Genomic DNA, 13,658 nt, shown 5'->3' with positions numbered 1-13,658 from the left:
GGCTATAATTATTAATCCTAATATATCAACTTTAAATCCTAATAATTTAATGCTAAGGTAGTTTAAATAGGATTTCTTCGGGGAGATAGAGATCCCTTTCTTTGTAAATAGATTGAAGATATTCCTAAGATATTAAAAATACTCTTCTAAAATATTGGAAGTAATAACAATATTATTAATAAAGGTTTAATAATACGCTTTATAGGGTACTAATAAGTAGTCTATAAAGCGTTAAATATAGGTAGGAGAGTTGTAGAAGCCTATTAATATAATAATAGGTATTTCTAGTCCCTAATAGTTAATAAAGGTAAATTTATTACAGTAGGGGGGTTAAACGCTAAATTAATAGAAGAAAAACACTACGTTAATTACCGTAATAAATTTCTTACCTCTTAAGCAAATAATAACCTCCAATTATAATAGTAAAAGGTAATTATTTAGTACTATAATATAGTTTAATACTTTAAAGTCGATTACTAGACGGCTTTTTGCCTTATCTTTAATTATTCTCTAGACTACAAAGACTAAATACGTAAAGGGGGTAGCTTCTTTATACTATTTCATTTTTCCTTAAGTATAGAGTTTATTAAATATTTTATCTACTATTGCCTAATCTTTCTTATTTAGTAAGTATATTCTAATACTAATTTTTTAATTTTACTATCCTTCTACCAATAGGACCTTTATTATATCCTCCTCCTTAACTTCCACAACGCAACCTTCCTCCTACATATCCTTATATTTATAGATTAAATCTATAAATTCCTATAGTTAGGCCTTTATATATTTATTATATATATAAACGCCTTACTTTAAGACTTCATCCGGAATATTACTATTTATATATATTCCTAATATAGAATACTTTTCTAGGACGTATAGTTTTTTATTATTATAGTCTTTGTATAGCGTATTTCCTTCCGCTACCTTCTAAAAGAGTATATTAAGGTAATAAACGCTTATAGCCGAAGTAGGGTTTAATCCTAAGGCTACGGCCTATATTAATAGGTTTAATTCGAATTCTCCTCCTACCGGTATTAGTAGGAGGCTAAGTATAATATTACAGATTCTTTAATTGCTATTATAATAGTCGTATATTGCAATTATTATTTGATCTAACGAAGTTATATGTTATATACCTTCCTAAGAAGCTTTAAAGAAGGCGCCTTCGTTATTCTTAGTAATAGTACTAATATTGAACCTCTTATTAATAGTCGCGGTACTATTAGTATTATTTTTAACTAAAACTATTATTAGTATTTTAGTATTAATAATAATATTGGCGGCTAAATAGTACTTTATGTTAAATAAAAAACTCCGGCTTTTTAGAAGGGGCTTATAATTTACCAGTAAGTAAATTTACTATCCTAGTAGTAGGGTTACCTTCTTTAAAGTTGTAATTTTGCGAATATATAGGATGTACTAATAGTCAATTAAAAATAGTAGGGTAAAACTATTTATAGTTCCGAAGCGGATTATTTTAGTAGTATAATCGATACGACCCTTTTTAATATCTATAAAGTTATTAGTTAAGAGTATTTTCGTAGATAGATTATCGACGACCTAAGCTAATTTTACTAGCTTCATAAAGGTAAGCTTTCTATCTTTCGTACCAATTAGGTAAAAGTAGAAGGTTACTTATTCCTTAATTATTTAGGATCCTCTAATACTTTTAATCCGGCGAAGGTTCTTATATTTAATTATATAATTAAGCGTTTATAGGAAAGTATAGTCGATTATTAATTTTCTTATACCGGGATCGATATATACTTCGGAATTAGTAGATTCAGGATCCGCTTTAACTTTAATTCGGAGATAAATATAGTTTAATAATAAACTACTTTCAATATTTTATTCGTTAAATAACTATACCTCCTTAATATTATAAAATTCTAATTCCGGTTCTATTTCTTTATTATTGTAGGCGAAATAGGATAGGTTAATAGGCATACCCTCAATCGAGCCTTCTTTAACTTTTAAATAGCGCTTAGTATATTAGAATAGAGCGTTCTATAAAGTAGCTTAATAACTACAATAGATATATTTATCTCTTATAGGTTTAAGAACTATTGCTTCTTCTTACGCCCATCGGCTTAGTTCGTATCGCCTCTAATACCGCTTAGCTTCGAGTTCTAATACGAATATACTATAATATTTATAATATATAAGGGTAGTATTACAAACAATGTTCGCGATTTTATTATCCGAATTCGAGATTATAAATACACTATCGTCCGTATTAATGTAGTAGGTTTAATCGCTACTTCCTAGCGCGTTATTATTATTAGCGATATAATACGCTTATTCTTTATTTTTATTCTAATTATTTTGGTTGTACCAATTGCAGTCCGACCCATCTTAGTTACTTTAATTATAACTATTACTATAATTATCCTTACTACCCCAATAGTCTTTCTTATTAGCAAAAAAGTTTTTCTAAAACAGTTTATTTATTAATTTAGTATTAGTATCTTTCTCTTTTTATAATAAATAAGTAACGTACTTAATAAAAGGATACCGTTTAGCAGCGGTAGTTATTAAAATAGCCTTAGCCTTATTGACTTCCTTAATGTATTTGCCGAAGGAGTTGTATTTGGGTGGCCTTAAATATATTTAAATATATAAATCTATTTTTAATTATATTTATACTATAATACCGGCCCAATTAGTTAAATCCTTACCCAAAATGCCTATTGTACGAGCGTAATGTAGTTGCTTTTAAATAAATTTTAAAAGTATATTTTCGTCGGTAGTAATATCCTTAAGGGCGATAGATCCTTCGGTAAATTTTCTTATTATAATAGTAGGGTTAGGGGTCTATCGTTTAATTAGTATATTAAGTAAATCTTCGAAAGAACTACATTAAGGGTATATTTAGCTTCTAGAGATATTTCTATATTCTACTAATATATAGCTGGGCTACCTAAGAGAATTTGGAATATAGATATTAGTTGCCGCTCGGCTAATTCGGCTATAAGGTCGTCCTCTATAAAGGATTGTAATTTATTAATAAAATAAAAAACGTCTATATAAATTAAGTTACATCCGTCCGTAACTATTCCAAAATTATTAGGATTTTCCTAATAAGGGTAGAATTATCTAATCTCTTTTCTCTTTAATTTAAACTCTAAACTATAGGAATTTAACTATAATTTACGAGAGGGGCGGTTTCCGCTAAATAGGTATTACAGAAGATTACGCCCGTTACTATAATTGCCCGGGCTATTATTATTTCTTCTACTATTATCCGGGTTTCTACCCCCTCTAATATAGTTCCGAAGTAGGTTACTTAGAGGCGGGCCCGCTGGGGGTTCGGTTAGGGCGCTACTCGGCGGGGCCAATCCTTTCGAAATAAAATGCTTGTATTTATTTAGTATACGAAGGTTTGGATATTCTTCGGTCTATTATTAAATTATTTAAGGAATAAGCGAAGTAAATATAGGGTTAAATTCTATACCCTAAATAGTTTTATATAATTCGTTATACAATATTCTATTACTAGTAATTTAGAATAAGGTTGGAGCAATAAGTTTAATAGTTAGTAAAGTTAAATTGATTAAGGATATTTACGGCTAAACTATTATAGTTTAAGCGGCTAACTGCTACGGATTCTTTAGGTTCTAATAAGCTAATATAAATACTATAATTAGGGCTTAAATTTTATATAAAAGTTAGGTTGGGATTATTGCTAGTAATTTACCTTACAATACTAATAGGGCGGTAAGAGGCTTAAGCTAAGGTACTGTTGGCTATTTACTTCGATAGAAGGGAATTATAATATTTTAAAAGTTATAAATAGAAGCCTTGCCCTAGTTCTAGAAGGGGGGAATCGCCAATTAGGCCGCTATTAATTATAGGGGATTCCTACGCAATAGGGTTAGGGTCCGACTTCTATCTTCTACCTATAGGGATTTGTACTTAAATAGTTTAATTATAGTTAGTAGAAAACCCGTTACTACTAAGTACGAATTATTTTACTTAGGGGAATTAGAAAATCCTAAGAATAGTTTAAAGGAGGGTTGGCCTCCTTAAATTAATAAATTTCTATAATGAACGACAATACTAGTACCCTTTAAACTATTAAGTAGGGGAAAAGTATTATTATATTATTTATTAATAGTTTTAAAGTAATAAGGAGAGAATTGGTAGGAATTGCGTTTGTACGGTAGTAAAATAAGGTTACTTAGCGGCCTAAGGGTAAAATCCTTTACTACATCGACTATAATTTTAGCCAAATAGCTTTAAATTGTAGGCGTAAAACTATTAAGTTATACACCTTACACCTAGGTAGTAAATATTTTTAATAAAGGAAATATTAAATATTAAGAAGAATAGTTATTTAATAATTAAGTATATAGTACTATTAGGGTATAATATATTATAAGATTATCTATCTTTACTATTATAATATTAAACATACTATTAATACTTTATTTTATAATATTTATCCTTAATTCTATAGCCTAATACCTCTAATCGTTAGATTTACTAAAATTACTAAGAGTAATTTCAATATCCTTAATACAACTTGTAATCTCATCTATTTTTATTCGTAAGCAATTAGTATTACAATCGATTCTTTAATACTAAGTATTTTATTTAAATATATTCCTATTAATTTTTTTCAATACGTATATTATTATTTTTATATTATTCTTAATCCTTTTAAGCGCAATAGGCATAGGCAGCCTAACGGAATCGAACTTTTCCTTATTTTAACTTTAAAATTATTACTCAAGGGGTAAATTAATTATTTTAAATTTATAACTAATTAATTCGCTAATTACAAGCATAGTTTATTTACTAATTAATTTAAAACGCATATTTCGCACTAATATTCGAAGATTATAGGGAATTATAAATCGTTTCGAGGGCAGTATTATACCAACGTCGGATTTTAGTCTATTAGGCAGTAAACCCTTATTAGGTAGTTTATTTAATTATCGAGACACTATATCGGTCAATAATCCGAATCGACTTTCAATTATTAGTATTTAAGTACGAAATAAAACTAAGTAAATATAAAAGATTAGGAATACCTACTATCTACCCAAATTCGAGAGTAGAGGGAAACCTTTCGCATTAAGGGTATTTTATACGCTTACTATAATTTAGCGGTTAAAAGCCTTAAATCTAAGTAATAAATTGTATAAAAATTTAAAATTCATTAAGCGAAGTGAATATTACTTAACTTACTACAATTTAGTTAATTAACAGTAATAGGGAAGTACGTATCGCTATAGTCTACTATAATTCAACCAAGCGGTAATAGGTTATTTAAAGGTGGGGGAGCAATACAACCTACTTGAATTAATTACAACGCAATACTTTCTAACCTACTACAATTCAATTGGATTGTAGGTTTTTATACGATTTACTACAATTCGATTAATAGAGAAGGGGATAATTGAAAAGGTAATTGGATTAAAGTCGTTGTAACTACTATATAATATAGACTGCTTTTGCTTTAAAGAACAACCTTACAATTAATATGCAAAAGTAATAATATTATTCCTATATAAAGCGTAATATAGAAGGAAGAATTAGGAAGAGTGGGAGCCGTACGTAGATAGATTAATATAATCCATCTAGGCGGACCCACCTCCTTATTTTATCGTTTGGACCCACCCTACAGCCCGGCAGGCGGGTAGGGCGGTTAAGCGACCTGCATGCACTGTTAATTACTGAGCTAATCTATATATATAAAATAATCCGTATTAGTTTAGTATAGACCGAAGGGACGGTACTCGTTGTACTAGTTAGGTACCCTATAGTATTATTATAATAGTATTAAATAAGTTTATATATAGTATATAGTATTACTTCTTCCTAACTATTGTAGTAGATAGGCTACTTAATATATTAGTATTTGGAAGTGTAATAGATTTAACTAGAATTTAAAATTGGATAGTAAAATATTTATTCCTTAAAATAAATTTATTTCCTAATTACAATAGTATTTTAGTAATAGATAATATTAGTTAGTACCCCTGTATTAAATTCTAATATGCGTATAATTAGAAGGGGGTTCTATTGTAGTATTTGTTGCTGTACTCTCCCGAATTTAACCCTATTGAGGTATATTTTAGCGATTTTAAACGGTAATTTAAGAGGGTGTATTATAACGAGGGCGGTAATAAAATATTAGACGACGATTTTATTACGTTTCTTAAGCGATTAGTGTAGGATGTGGGGTATAAAGTGTAATAGATTTGTAGTTATTTTAAGAATGTAAAATTAGTAATAGATTAATTTAATAATATTAATAAAAAGTATAGCGAATTATATATTAATAAATTAATTAAATATAAAAAGATAGGTACTATATTTAGGCGGCGGTAGAAAGTATAGAAAGGAGAGATGGATTTATATGTATTAAATTAAATTGTATATTAAAAATACTAGAAATGCTAAAAATGTTAGAAGTATTAGAAGTGTTAGAAATTGTATTTATTTATATAATAATATTAAAATGCTAGAAACCCCCCTCTTTCGTTATAAATCGACTTGTAATATCGTTGTTGCTTGTTAGGACCGTTAGTAATAGTACTACCCGCTATAGAAGCGAAAATTCTAGTAACGTTGTATTTAAGTATAATATTAAATTGTAGGTTTAAAGTATATACTAGTTAGTTAAATTATAGTAATAGGGGTTAGAGGGTATATTTATTATAGTTTAATTATATTACTAGTGCTATATACTAAATTAAGGAAGTTTTTAATACTGTCCTTAAATATTATATAGAGGTTGTAATTAAACCCTAGCCTTGTAAATTACTCTACCGATTGTTTTTTGAGCGTAAATATATTGGTATTACGGTTCGCTAGGTTTGCTCTTAACTCCAAATATCTATTAATATAATTAATAATATTAAAGTAAGAAAGCGAAATGTAGTAGGAAGTTTTACGGCTATTGGCCGGCCCAGTTAGGGATCCTTTTATATAAGGACCCTAGTTTGGGCAGGGATTTACCCTAGTTTGTAGGGGTAGGTCCCACTTCCCGCGGCCTACCTGCTAATAGAAGGCGGCTAGCTTGTACCTATCTACAGTACTAGGCGTACCCTAATTATAGTACTAGACTAGGTAAGGCTTAATTAAATTCTATACTAGCCTAGCACCCTACTCTATAACTAATTATATATATTTAGTAATAAATCCCGACTTATATATAAAAAGACTACTATTTTTAATAGTACTTTAATCCTTTTTCCTTATATTCTTCTAAAGGGCCTTTTTACTAAATTCCTTCTTATTAAATTCCTTTTTACTAGATTCCTTCTTCCTAGAATCCCTCTTATCCTTCTTAATAGGCTAGTTGCTACGCCTCGTCTAATATTTAGTAATTAGCCGAGGGGTGTTTTTAAGCTACTCCTCTAATTGCTACTTATTATATTTATTACTATACCCTTTCTACTTAATCTAATATTTTATATTCCCTCCTCTTCCTTCCTTATAAGCGACTAAACGATCTACCTTATATTTCAATCCTAATTCTAATTCCGAATCTTCTTAGGAATCTTCTATTAGTCCCGAAGGCGGAGGAACCTATCTAAAAGGATCTTCCTTATAAGGGACTCTTTTAAAGTATACAATTGAAATAATTAGGTAAATACCTTTTATATTAAAGGGAAGCTCTAATTTAAAAGTTAAGTAACTAATCTTCTAAATTACTTTAAATAAACTAATGTACTATTAAGAGAATTTATATAATAGTTAGTCTCGTAAATAGTATTTATAGTAAAATTTTAGAAAGACTTTATCTCCTACTTTAATATTTATAGGTTTCCGGCCCGGATCGTAGTATTACTTAGCTTTGGTAGTAGCGAAATTTATAGCGAATCTAGCCTCTTCTCGAATATAATTATAGAGTACCGGATTATATTCTTATAATAAAGTAAGGTCGTTGAAGGATTCTAGTAGGCTATATAAACGGTATCCAAAGAGATATTTATATAGGGAGGCTTTAATTACTTTAATATATACGCTATTAAAGTTCCATTATAACGATAGTAGTAATAAGAGTTAATTATTATTAGGGTAATTAAATACATAGAAATAAATAGCGATTTCAATACTTTGGTTTTTTTGTTCTAATACTCCGTTTCCCTATAGGTAATAAGTAATCGTTATTAATAACTTTATACCTAAGGTTTTTTATATTCCTTATTAGAAGTTAGAAGTGAACTTCCTATTGCGATTAGAGATAATCCCTAATAGTAGACCCTAGTCGGATAAGATTAGCGAACGTACGAATATAGTACTTTACTCCTCTATAATATAGGTGGAGTAGCTAAGGATAAGAAGTAATTGTTTGGAAATAATGTTAGTAGTGGGTATAAGCGAATTGAAAATATTGTAGTTAGGGAGCTTCTATAGGGAATTTTTAGTAGAAACCTTTAATAAATTAATAATAAAGTTAATAGTTACTGTACGTATAGGGAGGGTACTATCGAACTTCGGTTAGATAGGTTAAAATTTACTTATAAGCGGGGAGCGGTTTATTTAATTAAAGTTGTACGATAGGTAATTTCGTACGTATTTCTTAACTAAGTAGGTTTTATTAATAATAGAAAATCCCTTTAAATTATATAGTATTTTATTTCGATTAAAATAGTATTTTTCGTTATATACTAATTTTAAAATCTTTTATACGTAATTGTATAGGATATAGAGGGTCTTTAATTTATTTAGCTAGTTAATATAAATTATATTATTAATTATAAAGAACAGGTACCTTGGGCGATGAAAAGAGGTAACGTCCTTATTATTTAGTTTGAAGTCCTTTAAATTGTTGAGGATTATAATATATTTCGTATTCTTTTAGTAGGTGGTTATAAATTAGTTCTTTAAATCGTTATTTACTATAATTTCAGCGATAGTAAAGTAAATTTAGTTAATTATTAATTAAATATCATTTAGGATTAAAGTACCTTCTAATTATAGTTATATATCGTTTATAATTATTAACCTGCTTAGAGTATTAGGTACGAAATTCAATTTCCCGGGTAAATAATATAATTTAATATTATATTAAGAGAGGTAAATTGAAGCGTTAATTAAGCGCCGGTTATCCCTATTGGTAGATGTTATAGGACTGGCGCCCGACCAGACATCTAGCTCTGATTGGCTAGACTTGAGTGCTAAGACGGCAGTTAGTATTGAGACTGCTCTAGCTAACTCGAGCCACAGTACTAAGCCTCCGGCACCCGGTCTTCTAGAGTATTCTCTAATTACCTTAGGCTATAAGGTAGCTACTAGAAAGTGTACGGCCATTTAAATTCTAGCACTCGAACGACCCAGAGGGTAGTATTTTATCCTTTCTTTCTTCGTAGAACCTTAATATACATACATAAGGCTAGCACCTACGTATCGCTCTACTATCCCCTTACATTAGGTTCTACCCTCTTATTAGTTAATTACTAAAAGGGAGGATAATTTGTAGCTAATAGTACGGCGTATATTAGTATTAGAATAGTCTCTTTTTCTATACCGAACAATAATAATAATACCGATACTAATATAGAAACTTCCTACGATTCTCCAATAATTAGGAATGCTAAAATACCCCCTAATATTACCGACCTACTCAGCAATCTACTCCGAATTTTATAAGCGAATTCCGAATTGAAAGGGAAGGTCAAATTTATAATCCCTTTCTCTATTTACTCCTAACCTACTTTAAAGCCGGAATTTATGTACCCTACTAAGTAAAATTCTTCTAATAATAGTAGTAAGAATAAAGAGAAGTTTAATGCCAATAATAATTTTAATAGTAATTCTAGTAAATTATATTAACGGAAGCTACTCGAACTCCCTTAATAGGATAATAAACCTACTACCTTCCTCTTCTATTATAATAAATTAATTAAAACGTATAATATAAACTTCAAGGCCGGTCTACGTACCGATCCTAATACCGTATAAATCGAAATCTTTAATACCCTACCAATTAATAAATAGTAACAGCTAGAGGGTTACTAAACCGCCCGTACCCTCTCCAGCAACAAAGACCCGACCGAACTATTCGAATAAATCTAATAAATCTTTAATACTTATTATACTTAGGATTACGCCCTCAATAATTTCACTAAAATAAAGTAGAAGGACGGCGAACCGTTCTCCGAATTCTTTACTAATTTTAATAATAAACTCTTAAAAGCGGGCGGTTACAATTAGAATAACTACGCCAAATTAGAATTCCTTCGTCGTACTATTAATAAAAAGTTTAATAATTACCTCTTTACTATTAAACTTTCTAACAACTACTTTACTTACGTAGAATAGTTCTAAAATATCGTTTATAAGTATAAAAAAACTATAGAGTTCCAAACGCTCTATTAAAATTATTTACAAAATAGTAACCAAAATAACCGGTAAATTAGAATATACATTCCTATCGCCGCCGGCTCGGATCGTTCTAACTACTAATACTAAATTCGTAATTCTTCCTCTACTACACCCTCTAAAACTTAATATAATACCGATAATAATATTTTTATAAGTATAATTAATATTTATAGCGCTCGAAGTAAGGGGCTTTCCGCTTAATTAAAAGGATAGGCTAAATAAGTATTATAGGACGAAAGGGAAAAACGCTGTACTAAAGGACGGTATATTTATTGTAGTACTACTAGCTATATTATTACTAAATGCCTATACTTACCGGCTATAAACCTTTAAAGTAAGGGAATACGTATCTAAATTATTTAAGTAGCCCCGCTACTTAACGAAGAATTTCAAATATCTAGGATCTTAAACTCCGAATTTAATTAGGAAAAAGAATAATTCTAGTACAAAATTGGGTATTAGAATCTACCCCTAATATATTAAATAAAGTAGAAGAATTTAAAACCTAAATAAAAATAGGACTAACCCTAATACTAATTATTATTAATTCTACTAATCTATTCTACGCTTTTATTAATAAAGGTTACTAATATTATACCGCTATTAGTAAAAATATTATTCGGAATTTCCAAATCCCCGTTATACTAATCCTAGCTCAGTAAATCCGAAGCGCTATAGCGACTATAGAAGGTACTTTTATCTAGGGTATTACTTATTTCCTTATAGAATTCTAAAGCTACGTTTCGCTAATTTACATATATATAGTCCTAGAACTCAAATACCCTATTATTCTCAGAAAACCCTAATTAATAATTAACTAAATATATTCAATCCCTTACAAGAAGAGACTTTAGTATAATATTACATAGTTATAGGTAAATTACATTAATAAATTTTAAATTAATATTCTATTCCTTAAGGAACTTTAAGGAGTTAAATACATTTTTATTACTATTTTTATTAAGTATATTCGTTAAATAAGGAAAAAGGCGGGCCGGGCTACTATAGAAACCTCTATATTTACTGTTCGGCTAAAAGATATTAAGAAGGCTTTAATACCTAAATAAATCCGGACCGACAAGGAACTCTAATAAATTATTCCTAAGGATTTCTAAGATTTTATTCCCTTCTTTAGGAAGTAGGAAGTTAACCGTCTTAATAATTATAAGCTTAGAATTAATTTGAAAATTAAATTAAAGAAGGGGCCCGATGGTAGGGATCTCCCGCTCCCCTTCAACTTATTATACAATATATTTCGGGAGGAATTCTTAATATTTAAGAAGACTCTTTAGGATTTAATAAATAAAAGTTTTATTTACGCTAATAGTTCGGCTACTAGAGCCCCCGTTCTCTTCGTTCGGAAGCCGGGCAGAGGCCTTCGCTTTTATTATAATTACCGAATTTTTAATATAATTATTCAAATAAACCGGTACCCTCTACTATTAATCTAAAAAATATTCCGAATACTTAAAGGAATAAAGTAGTTTTTTAAAGTAAATATAATATAAGCCTTCTATAAAATCCGAATAATAGAAGGAGAAGAATATAAAATAGCGTTTTAAATGCGCTACAGCCTATTCGAGTAATTAATAGTCCCCTTCGGATTGTACAGTACCCTAATTACTTTCTAATAATATATTAATTAAATATTACGAGAATTTTTTAATAATTTCTATTCGGCGTATATAAATAATATTCTTATTTTTATTAACGGGTTTCGAGAAGACTATATATAGAAGGTCCGTATAGTATTCGAACGTCTCTAAAATACCGGGCTTTATTTAAATTCTAATAAATATAAGTTCGCTATTAAAAAGGTTAAATATTTAAGATTTATTATTTATACTAATATAGGTATCTAAGTAGACCCCGAGAAAGTTAAGGCTATTTTGGAATAGAATATTCTAATATTCTAAAAGGGGGTTCAGAATTTCTTAGGATTCGTAAATTATTATTAAATATTTATACCCGAATTTACTATAATAGTCGTACTACTTATAATATTAACCGGCAAAGGAATCCTATTTAAATAGTTAATAGTGTATAAAGAAGTATTCTAATTATTTAAGATTCTATTTATTCGAATGCCTATATTTACCGAGTGGGACTCTAAACACTTAATATTCTTAGAGGCCGACTATAGCGGGTTTATTTTCGGAGGCTATTTAATATAGGAAGTAGATAGCTAATAGCGTATAGTAGCCTTTTATTCGAAGAAACTAAAGTTAACGGAATATAACTACTTTATCTATAATAAAGAAATACTAGCGATCGTCGACTACCTATAGGAGTAGTAAACCAAATTACGTAATTACAATAATTTTACTATTTTAATTAACTACTATAACCTAAAATACTTTATAATTCGGTAATATTTATTTAAACGGCAAGCCTATTAGGCCGAATACCTTTCCAAATTCTCTTTCGAATTCTAATATTAGCCGGGTAAAGAAGCGGTAATACTAGATATATTATTTTGGAGGGAGTAGGACCGTCCTACCGAAGGCGATAGAGAGGTTCGAAATTTCCAATTTATTCCCGAATCCGCTTTATACAATTATATCCGTATTTCAGTAATAGGTCTTCGGGGTTCTCGAATAATTCGGAGGAAAAATATAAAAGTCTTTAAAAATCCGGATTTATAATAGCTCTAAAACTCTATAGTAGGAAGGGACGTTATATATTAGCAAATCCTCAAAGTAGTAAAGAATGACGCAAGGGACTTACTTCCCTCTTTTAAATTTAAAGTCTAAATAGTTAACTATTTTATTAATAACCTTAGGCGCTTAAAATATTAAAGGAGGTTGTAGATCCCCGGGTACCTAGTAACTACCGAAGCGGAAATTATAAAACTATTTAATACCGACCGAGAGCTTAATATATTCCGTACCTATATTATCTAAATTATATATAACTCTTAAGCACTCAGGTACCCTAATAGAGAAGGTACTATTATAGCCCTAATCCATTATTTTTACTAGCTATTATTTGGAATTTATATAAGGTAGTTCCTATACAACTACTATATATATAGCTCTATTAAATACTAAAGAGCTTAGAGGAAGGGGTTACTTTAATTAATACTAGTATTGGATTAATTCTTCCGAAAGGTTTAAATAAACTTTATTATAGACCTTCCATTAATTAGAGGTAATACTTACCTATTCGTTATTAAAGACCGCCTTAGTAAGAATATAATATTAGAATTAATATTATTAATAAACGCCAAAATTTACACTGAGAGATTTATAAATTACTTTATAAAGTATTATAGATAGCTATAATTTATAATTAATAATTAGGGTTCTAAT

This window comes from Neurospora crassa, linkage group IV, assembly GCF_000182925.2.
Source record: "Neurospora crassa OR74A linkage group IV, whole genome shotgun sequence".
Classification (NCBI taxonomy): domain Eukaryota; kingdom Fungi; phylum Ascomycota; class Sordariomycetes; order Sordariales; family Sordariaceae; genus Neurospora; species Neurospora crassa.
This window is presented reverse-complemented; position numbering follows the sequence as displayed.